The following is an 11820-nucleotide window of genomic DNA, read 5'->3' on the forward strand; positions in this document are numbered from 1 at the left end:
GGTGGGTAAAGAAGAGAAGGGGAGAGAGAGACAGAGAGAAGGGAGAACCAGTAGATTAAAAGAGACTTAAGAGATATATCAGCCAATTGAAATGTATGAACCTTAATTGGATCCAAATGCAAACAAATGCAAAATATGAACTATTTTAAAAAGTTATAAGACAATCAGATTAAATGTGAATGACTAGATACTTGATGATATTAAGGAGTTACTGTTAATATTTAGTTATGATGATGGTATGGTGGTTTTTTTTTTTTGCAAAATGGAGTTTATCCTTTTTTTTTTGCTTTATAACAAATTTAATCAGTTATACATATACATATGTTCCCATATCCCCTCCCTTTTGCGTCTCCCTCCCACCCTCCCTATCCCACCCCTCCAGGCGGTCACAAAGCACCGAGCTGATCTCCCTGTGCTATGCGGCTGCTTCCCACTAGCTATCTACCTTACGTTTGGTAGTGTATATATGTCCATGCCGCTCTTTCACTTTGTCACAGCTTACCCTTCCCCCTCCCCATATCCTCAAGTCCATTCTCTAGTAGGTCTGTGTCTTTATTCCTGTCTTACCCCTATGTTCTTCATGACATTTTTTTTCTTAAATTCCATATATATGTGTCAGCATACAGTATTTGTCTTTCTCTTTCTGACTTACTTCTGAAAGAACTGTCCAAGACCAGACCTAGGTAAGCTGCCACAGTGGTGTTTCTGGGCACCTAGGCTGCAGAATAAGGAGAAAGCTCTAAACAGGAGGAGGAAGAAAACATAGGAGGGCCACTTTCAATATTTCACCTGTGTATAACAACATTCCTCTGCTGTTACCCATCTTGAGGACAAAAGACTCTTATCTCTTGTGTTTTCAGACATCTTTGTAGTCACTGGGATGAAAAGAGTGACCTCACACTTGTTCAGCAAATCATCAGGATTTATTTAAATGACCAACATTGAACATGACTCAATGGAGACATCTCTGTTACAGATGTCTAGAGATCAGAAATGTTTACCCTGTATTCATTGTGTTTCTTGCTTTGAGATTTGAAAAAGCCAAGGAAATGCTGATAAAAGTGTGGCTTTTCCACGGAATATTGAAAGGTCTTGTCACTTCTCATTTGGGGGTATTTACTTAGCAACACTTACACTTCAAGTTCTCCATTTATAAACAGGAAAAAAAACCCTATCACATCATAACTACTTGATGAAGATGAACAAATTATGTCAAGCATGGTCTTTGCATCCATGTATAAACACTGAAGTAAGTAAACAGGCCTCGCTCTACTTTAAGCAATAGCCAACATCTTGAAAACATTGGAGTCTAGTTTCTACTGACCTGGGCTAGGACATCTCAGAGCTTCTGAACTTATTATCCATTCCTTTCTTTAATTTTACTCTTGAGGACCCTGTCAAAGTAAGTTATGTTAGATATTTATGTGCTCCCAAATGCATGTTAAGAAAAGTTTGTCTTGAATTCCTTCATCACCTTTGTCCTTAAAGCGTAATTTAAATGACATAACTATTGCTCATGGATCTAGTAAACTTGACAAGCCTTAAAAATGTCACAGTGCTTCAGACTTCCTAACAAGACAAGACAGATGAACTGACAACCACCTTGATTACCCATGGCAAACCTTCCTGCCAATCAGGACTATAACTTAAAGCCTTGGGGATCTTTTGCTTCCAGTTTGATCTGATCTCAGAACCATTCTGGTATCATAACATTATACCTGTAAAAAAAACATGGAAACAGCCTAGAGAATTACGCCCTGAGCTGCTCAAAAGTACTGGTGATAAAAATGTTCTAAAGTAAAATTGTGGTGAGAGTTGCATAAAGTTGTAATTATAGTAAACACATTGAATTACACACTTTGGGTGAATTGTATGGCATGTGAAATATATCTCAATAAAGATATTAAAATTATAGTTATTATTACTAAGCAGAATGGCTGGCACTAGTTTGTTATGCCGCCAAGACAGCTGACACCAGCTTATAAGTCCCAACTTCCTCTGAAGGGAACCAGTATCTCATTCTCTTCCACTTACATGATCACTCTTATTCCCTTTCTACTCAGTACTTGATGAGCTGTCAAAAATCACACCGAAGATAACATGAGTATAGTAGGGAGATGGAGTGTACAGAAGACTGATGGTGATGCCAAGAGATCTGAAGGAGAAAAGGGCAGTCAGTGGCAACTCACAGTGAGCTTTAAAAGTAGACACTCAGAAATAGCAGAGTGTATCTCTGCAACATGGACCCTGACTTGGCAATATTCAGTTTAATTCCTCAAGCATGTATTAAGCATCTACTATGGGTGGCACACTAGGTGGTGCTATGAGCAGAGGAGGGGGTGGTACCCAAGTCTGTGCTGAATTGCAACTGTGAGGAAAGCTGTGAATTCACAGCCTAGCGCAGTGAGGGCAAGTGAATAGAAAATAATAATATTGTATGGTAAACACAAAAGCAGCCCACCAAAAAAAGACTTGGTGGCTCTAGAAAGGTCAGCAAAACAAAAACAAATGTTTCCGATCTAAAACTGGGAAAATCTGAATATGGTCTATATATCAGATAACAGTGTTTCGTGAATGTTAAATTTCCTGGGGCAGTTAGGGTTGCTATATTGTACTTATTTAGGAGAAAGTCCTTGTTCTTAGGATGATGTATTTAGGGGTAAAATGTCATAATGTCTGCAACAATCCCTCAAATAGTTCAGTATAAAATAATGTGTATGAGTTGGGGGGTGGGGGAGAGAAACATAAAGAAGAAGACAAAGTTCCCAATCTAATTCTGAATGTAAAGTCTAAAACTATACTTTGCCCAGCTACGCTGCTAGCTGGATGAAAGGAAGTGATTTTACATTCGGCTTTATAAAACAGAAGTAATGAGCTTACTTCCAAAGGCGTAAAGGAGAGAAGACCTTATAACCAAACTGAAGGAGAGAATCACTTCCCAGCTGTAGATGCCACAAAAGAAATTCCCCAAAGGCCGATCTGCACATGAGAAGGAATTCTCTGGCCAAAGAGTGGGAAGCAAAGACACCTGGTCATGATCATCTCAATGGGCTATGAACTTGGCCTTATCCACATCTTTCCTCATCCCTTTTAGCAACCAGACACCAAGACTGTAATCAGACAGAGGCCGCAGCATAAATCTCTACCATAATCATAGAGAAGGGGAGAAATTTTCCAGACATTCCAACTCATACTTCAGACCTCACTGGAAAATCTTAGTTCCACAGCACAATTAGCAGCTATGGGAGCAATCCAACTGATACTAGACATTTCTGTAAGTTGGGAAATCCTGCAAACTAGTGCCAGCCATTCTGCTTAGTAATAATAACTATAATTTTAATATCTTTACTGAGATATATTTCACGTGCCATACAATTAACCCTAAACGTGTAATTCAATGTGTTTACTATAATCACAAGTTTATGCAACTATCACCACAATTTAACTTTAGAACATTTTTATCCCCCTAAAACAAAACCCATTAGTAGTCACTCCCCTCCAGACCCCATCCCTTACCAGTCCTAGGCAACCACTAATATATTTTCTGTCTCTATAGCTTTAGCTATTTTGGATAGTTCATATAAATAACATCATACAACATGTGGCCTTTTGTGACTAGCTTCTTTCACCTAGGATGTTTCTAAGGTTTATGCATATTGTAGCATGTATCAGTACCACATTTCTTTTTATTGCTGAATAATATTCCATTGTATGGATAGACCACATTTTCTTTATCCACTCATTGGTTGATGAACATCTGGGTTGTTTTCACTTTTTAGCTCTTATGAATAATGCTGCTATAACGTTGCATGTGCAAGTTTTTGTGTGAACGTATGTTTTTATTTCTCTTGGGTACATGCTTAGGAGTGGAGTTGCAGCATATGGTAACTTTATGTTTAACCTTTTTAGGAACTAGCAAACTGTTTTCCAAAGAAGCTGTACCATTTTACATTCCCATCAGCAATGTATGAGGGTTACAGTGTTTCCATATCCTCTCCAGCACTTGTTATTATCTGTCTTTTGATTATAGTCATCCTAGTGAGAGTAAACTGGTATCTCACTGTGCTTTTGACTTGCATTTCCCTGATGACTAATGATACTGAGCACCCTATCATGTGCTTATTGGCCATTTGTATACCTTCTTTGGAGAAATATCTGTTCAAATACTTTGCCCTTTTTTAAATTGTGGAATTGGATTATGTCTTTTCATTTTTGAGTTGCAAGATTTCTTTATATATTCTGGATACAAGTCCCTTATCAGATTTATAATTTATGACAATATTTACTGAGAATCTACCACACGCTAAGCACTACACTAATTGCTTCCCAGTTATTATCTTATTAAGTCCTCAAAACAAATTTATGAGACTAGGTACATTAATTATCATTCCTATTTATAGATGAGAAAACTGAGGCACAGACACCCAAGGTTACACCATTAGTAAGTAGTGAAACCAGAATTTGATTCCATGCAGTCAGGTGCCAGAAATCACACTGTGCTCACTACCACTTAGATTTACATGTGCAGCCTCCCCTTCTGCATCAAGAAGAATCTGGCCAATAAAGCTTATTATCTACATATTTCACTGGATGCTTTTGTTTTTGTTTTTGTTTCTGTTTTTGTTTTTGGCTGTGTTGGGTCTTCATTGCTGCATGCAGGCCTTCTCTAGTTGCAGAGAGCGGGGGCTGCTCTTCGCTGTGGTGCGTGGGCTTCTCATTGCAGTGCCTTCTCTTGTTGTGGAGCATGGGCTCTAGGCACGCGGGCTTCAGGAGTTGTGGTACATGGGCTCAGTAGTTGTGGCTTGTCAGCTCTAGAGCACAGGCTTAGTAGTTGTGGCACACGGGCTTAGTTGCTCTGCGGCATGTGGTATCTTCCCGGACCAGGGCTCGAACCCGTGTCCCCTGCATTGGCAGGTGGATTCCTAACCGCTGTGCCACCAGGGAAGTCCCTTCACTGGATGCTTTGAAAATATGGTAGACAAGCGTCCCTGAAGGAACAGGATTTCATTAGAGAAGTATTTTAGAGCAAAACCCCCTAATGTATATTCTGTATAATTTTAGCCCAGGGAGTAACTCCTTAAACAGTGTTCAAGAACAAATAGCCTAAAAAATGCTGCATGTTCCACCCCTCTCTGGAAGATTCATAATGCATCTTAGTGCATTAAAGTCTAGGAGAATTCGTGCAATTAAGAAATTTATTAACTTTTTGAGTGATCGTAAATTTGCAAAACCTATATATCCCCCAAATCCCAAACTCTCAGAATACATTTTAGAAAATACCTCATGAAATGAATGTACACTCCACAGGAGGAGGCTAGACAATCACTCTGTGTTTCTAAAATATATAATCCCCCATGACATTTTGTGCCCTAAAGCTTCAGGGATCAAACATAGGCGAGCTTAAACCAAGACCTTGACCTGCTTTCCACTTTCCTCAGCCTTGTTTTAAATGCATAAGATCAACACCTTAAAAGGTGAAGAAGAAAGTCTGTCATTGCTCAGGTAGCTACTGTCCACATCTCTATCTAAATTTTACATCTCTGACCCATCGGTGCAGAACAAACCTCTTCTCATTGTTAGTTTTTTTATTGTAAGTAACCAGTTTTCCATTTCCTTCCCTGTCATTGCTTTTCTGTGGATGGGAACCATTTGTGTCATTCAAAATGTGTTCACTTATCCATCTCAGATACTGTTTCAGAGTGGCAGACTCTGAAACATGTTCTCTAACTCATAAGTGGATTACACCTAGAAGCTGAGGACCAAGAAATGTACATATAAGCTGTGTGAACTGGACATTAAACAAAATCAAATATCTGTATTCTTAATTTTTAAAAGAAGTGTGAGAAAGGGATATGAAGATATGTAACTTCCAAGAAGAATAGTTCTATAACAGTATCTATCCCATAATGTTCTCGAGTTAATCATTTGAGACAAATGATTGTTGATTTAGTTGTTTTAGAAGTATCAGTTTAGGAAAAATGCTGAATTTGATGCACTGATAGTGATTAACAGTGCAGGCTCTTAGATTGCGACTGGTTAGGCTCTTTATCAGTTAGCTCTTGCTCCGTAACAAACTACACCAAACGCAGAAGCTTAAAAAAATAATCACTTATTCTTTCTCACCCACCACTCACTACAGCAGAGCTTGGGTGGAATCAGCTGGGCTTGGCTTCATGCTGTTGGTTGGGTCTAGGCCTGCTTGACATGTTTCTCTCCCTCTATGGATCAGTGGTTTAACTGGCACATGTTCTTCTCAAGATAGCAGCAGAAATGCAAGAGGACAAACTCAATCACAGGAGTACATTTCAAGTTTCTGCTTGCATCATTTCTGCTAATATCCCATTGACCAATTCAAGTCGATGACCAAGCTCAAAGGCAACAAGTGGTGAGGTACACTCCACCCACCAAGAGACCAAAGCAAGTCACACAGCCAAGCCCAAAATCAGTGGAATGGGCATATGTACTCCTCCCCTGGAGCTGTGGGTGAGAGCATGAGTATTTTTGTACAATAATCCAAACTTTTACAGGCTCCCAGTCTTGGTTTTGCCACTTATCAGCTCTGTGGCCTTAGAAAAGTGTCTTAACCACTCTGTTCCTCAGTTTCTTCTTCTGTAAACTGGGGATAAAATAATGCTTACATTAAAGCATTCTTGTGATGAGTGAATGAGGAAATGCATGTAAAGTGTTAGCAATCATTACTTGATTATCTATCACCACCATTAGCAGTTGCAAGAATGGTCAAAATACCATAGAGACTTTATTTTTCCTTACAAAGTAAAACAAGGGTTCCCAAGTCATCAGATGCTAATACCAAAGCATTTTTTAAAAGGCCGAACTTCTTTTCAATAGAGAAAATATCTACATTAACGTAATGGAAAATCAGAGAGATAAAGCTGATTGGAAGCTCTGACCCAATGCTAACCTTATAACAACTATCTAGGAAAAAAAATGAAAAAAAAAATATGCCTTAGTTATCTGAATATGTTATACAAGATCTTATCTACTTTTTTAACCTAAATTACGGAAGCTGAATTACCCAGATAGTTGCTTCAGTCCTCCATATCATTTTGTATAAATTTGCAAAACAAAGGGGAGGGGGGAAAGTGGCACTACATTTTCATAATAACAAACATGCATTATAAGGAAAAACATTTTAAGACTATTAAATAAACCTTTATATAGGAGTATTGCTAAAAGCAGGAGAACTAGCAATACAGTATCCTACATAGAAAGAAATCTATTGTGGTCCATTTTTTCATAACTCAGTTGTAAAAGTAATTCAGCCCAAACTCATCAGCTTTTTCTGAGAAACTGACTTAAATATTTATTTATCTATTTGGCTGCGCCAGGTCTTAGTTGCAGCATGCAGGCTCTTAGTTGCGGCATGTAGGCTCTTAGTTGCAGCATGTGGGATCTAGTTCCCTGACCAGGGATCAAACCTGGGCCCCCTGCGTTGGGAGCACAGAGTCTTAACCACTGGACCACCAGGGAAGTCCAAACTGACTTAAAATTGAATCATCTTCCAGAGTATACATTCTACCCATTTGACTCCTACCCAAACACCTTGAATTGTGAATTCTGCTTCCTCCTCAGGACTTCAGAAGACCTTGCTATCATTCCCATTGATTCAACACTTACCTATATCTCTGAATGGGGACAAATCTTTTTCTAGATACTGTAAACATGGTTCATTCCCCAACACAAATGGAATCAAGTCGAGGGCTTATGTCTCTTCAAACTGCCCTAAGGACTTAGCCCAGTAACTTTGGCTAAGTATTTGACTAACTGAACCAGTTGACTACAAAATGGCACATTCCTTCAGTCCACAGCAGATGTACAAGCAATGTCCAGAGAACTTTTATTAATGATTAGAAAATCATAATGTTTGTGTGAATAAGTGAAAGCTGTCTGCATCTTCTCTACCTAGTAACATCTGTACTTCTTGTTCTCTTTCTCATATTGACTTACAGGGTCAAGTAGAGATTAAACCTTTTTAGACTAGTCTAATTCAGCTACAAATATATAAATATATCAATAAAGAATCCCCACAGAAGGACTATTATGAATCAAAACATTGATAGCATTCTTGATTCTGAAATTACTACACACACACACACACACACACACACACACACATACACACACACCCTTAATCACCAAGGTCTGTTAATCCTGTCTCCTAAATATTTCTTAAACTCTCAACATCTCTCTCTCTCTCTCTCTCTCTCTCTCTCTTTCTTTTTTTTGGCTGCGCCACGCAGCATGTAAGCTCTTAGTTGCGGCATGTGGGATCTAGTTCCCTGACCAGGGGTGGAACCCACGTCCCCTTCAGTGGAAGCGTGGAGTCCCAACCACTGGACTGCCAGGGAAGTTCCTTAAATTCTCGACATCTCTCTATTTCTGTTGCCACTAGCCATTACTGGTCTTTTAGATGACTGCAACTGTTGCCTACCTCTTCTTGCTGAGGGCTTGCCTCATTCCAGTCCATTGTCCAAAATTAAAATTTAATTATGATGGATCAGGGGAAAAAAAGACCACAACATTTATAGCTCCTCCCATCAAGTGGCAGAATTTATTTCTCTACTCCTTGAATCTGAGCTTGGCCCCATGACTTGCTTTGGCCCATAGGACATTAATAAACAGGACCCAAGCAGAGGCTTCAAAAGTGCTCACACATCTTGGATTTGAAGAAATGATACTGTGAAAATGACTACACTACCCAAAGCAATCTACAGATTCAATGCAATTCCTATCAAGTTACCAATGGCATTTTTTACAGAACTAGAACAAAAAATCTTAAAATTTGTATGGAGACATGAAAGACCCTGAATAGCCAAAGCAATCTTGAGGGAAAAAAATGGAGTTGGAGGAATCAGACTCCCTGACTTCAGACTATACTATAAAGCTACAGTCATCAAGACAATATGATACTGGCACAAAAACAGAAATATAGATCAATGGAACAGGATGGAAAGCCCAGAGATAAAGCCACTGCACCTATGGTCAACTAATCCATGACAAAGGAGGCAAGGAAATACGATGGAGAAAAGACAGTCTCTTCAATAAGTGGTGCTGGGAAAACTGGACAGCAACATGCAAAAGAATGAAATTAGAACACTCCCTAACACCACACACAAAGATAAACTCAAAATGGATTAAAAACCTAAATGTAAGACCAGACACTATAAAACTCTTAGAGGAAAACATAGGAAGAACACACTTTGACATAAATCACAGCAAGATCTTTTTTGACCCACTTAGAGTAATGGAAATAAAAACAAAAATAGGGCCTCCCTGGTGGCGCAGTGGTTGAGAGTCCGCCTGCCGATGCAGGGGATACGGGTTCGTGCCCCGGTCTGGGAGGATCCCATATGCCGCGGAGCGGCTGGGCCCGTGAGCCATGGCCGCTGAGCCTGCGCATCCGGAGCCTGTGCTCTGCAACGGGAGAGGCCCCAACAGTGAGAGGCCCGCGTACCGCAAAAAAAAATAATAATAATAAAAATAAATAAAAATAAAAAACAAAAATAAACAAATGGGACCTAATGAAACTTAAAACCTTTTGCACAGCAAAGGAAACCATAAACAAGACGAAAAGACAACCCTCAGAATAGGAGAAAATATCTGCAAACGAGTCAATGGACAAAGGATTAATCTCCAAAATATATAAAGAGCTCATGCAGCTCAATATTAAAAAAACAAACAACCCAACTAAAAAATAGGCAGAAGACCTAAATAGACATTTCTCCAAAGAAGGCATACAGATGGCCAAAAAGCACACGAAAAGCTGCTCAACATCACTAATTATTAGAGAAATGCGAATCAAAACTACAATGAGGTATCACCTCACACCAGTTAGAATGGGCATCATCAGAAAATCTACAAACAACAAATGCTGCAGAGGGTGTGGAGAAAGGGGAACCCTCTTGCACTGTTGGTAGCAATGTAAATTGATACAGCCACTATGGAGAACAGTATGGAGGTTCCTTAGAAAACTAAAAAGAGAATTACCACATGACCCAGCAATCCCACTACTGGGCATAGACCCAGAGAAAACCATAATTCAAAAAGACACATGCAGCCCCTTTTTCACTGCAGCACTATTTGCAATAGCCAGGTCATGGAAGCAACCTAAACGCCCATCGACAGACAAGTGGATAAAGAAGATGTGGTACATATATACAATGGAATATTACTCAGCCATAAAAAGGAACGAAATTGGATCATTTGTAGAGATGTGGATGGACCTAGAGACAGTCATACAGAGTGAAGTAAGTCAGAAAGAGAAAAACAAATATCGTATATTAACGCATATATGTGGAATGTAGAAAAATGGTACAGATGAACCGATTTGCAAGGCAGAAATAGAGACACAGAGGCAGAGAACAAAGGTACGGACACAAAGGGGGGAGGGGGGTGATGGTGGTGGGATGAATTGGGAGATTGGGATTGACATATATACTAATATGTATAAAATAGATAACTAATAAGAACCTACTGTATAAAAAAATAAATAAAATTCAAAAAATAAAGTGCTCACACATTGGTACTTGCCTTCTCTTGCTGCTGGGAACCCTTCAGCCATCGTGAGACCAAGCCTGGGCTAGCCTATTGGAGGATGAGAGACCATGTGGAAAGAGATCCCAGCCATCCCATTGAGGTCCCTGATATAGGAGGCCTTCCTAGACCATCCAGCCTCAGCTGAGCTGGACTAGACCAAAAGAATAGCCCAGCCTACCCACAGATTCCTGATAAATTATAAAAGGCTGATGTCTTAAGCCACTAAGTTTTGATGTAGTTTGTTATACAGCCAAAGCTAACTGATCTTTTTTGTCCCTTGCTTAAAATCCCAGAAGAGATTCCCTCAAGAAAAAGCCCAAACACCTTAACTTACTAACTGTGGCTCTTCACAATGGAACACCAGCCAAACTCTATAGTCTCATCTCTCACCATTCCCTCTCCTCCCCTCCCAACTTCTGCCATATAATTAACGTTCTTAAACCTTTAAAACCCTACCTAATAATACAGCAGTCTCATTTATGTCCCTAGCTAAACCCCCATTACTCTCTGAGTCCTTCCTGCATTCTGGGAAATAGCCATTTCTTGTTGATTTTAATTTATTAAACACACACCACTCAAATTTCAGTGCCCTGTAGGAAGTTCTTTCACTGTATAATAAAAAGTTGCTGCTGTTTATTCATATTTTAATGATACCGTGAATACAATGGTGCATATTCTGACTCCTATTCTTAGAGAAATGGTCTCTGTTGGATTCTCACTGCCATTCATTTTTCTATTTATTGTTGGACTTTGCCATTATGATAATTCCATATACATCAAAATAATATCATCATGGGCCAGTTGCTTTGTTCAAAAATGAGCCACCTTGTCAATTTGTTTCCTCTTATATTCAGTAACAGAGCTTACAGCCGGATTAACGTTTTAACTGAGCCCCACATGTGTTTGTAGCTCCCTGTGGAAACTCAGTAGTCCTCAAAACACTGAACTCATTACTCTTTTCCAGCTGCTCTAAACCATCATTTGGTTAAAAGTAGGCATATTCGGGACTTCCCTGGCAGTCCCGTGGTTGAATTTTGGAGAATGGACTGGAACAAGGCAAGCCCTCAGCAAGAAGAGGTAGGTGACAGTTGCAATAATCTAGAAGACCAGTAATGGCTAGTGGCAACAGAGATAGAGAGATGTCAAGAATTTAAGGGACTTCTCTGGCTGTCCAGTGGTTGGGACGCCATGCTTCCACTGCAGGGGGCATGGGTTCCACCCCTGGTTGGGGAACTAAGATCCTGCATGCCACGGGATCTTAAA

General features: G+C 39.6%; 1 non-coding gene across 1 annotated transcript; it reads right to left on the reverse strand.

The window, feature by feature from the left end:
• Positions 1–7418: 7418 nt before the first annotated feature.
• TRNAG-CCC (transfer RNA glycine (anticodon CCC)) lies at positions 7419–7491 on the reverse strand. The gene has a single exon. It is a non-coding gene; the product is annotated as a tRNA-Gly (tRNA).
• Between the last annotated feature and the right edge of the window lie 4329 nt (positions 7492–11820).

This window comes from Mesoplodon densirostris, chromosome X (assembly GCF_025265405.1).
Source record: "Mesoplodon densirostris isolate mMesDen1 chromosome X, mMesDen1 primary haplotype, whole genome shotgun sequence".
Lineage (NCBI taxonomy): Eukaryota > Metazoa > Chordata > Mammalia > Artiodactyla > Ziphiidae > Mesoplodon > Mesoplodon densirostris.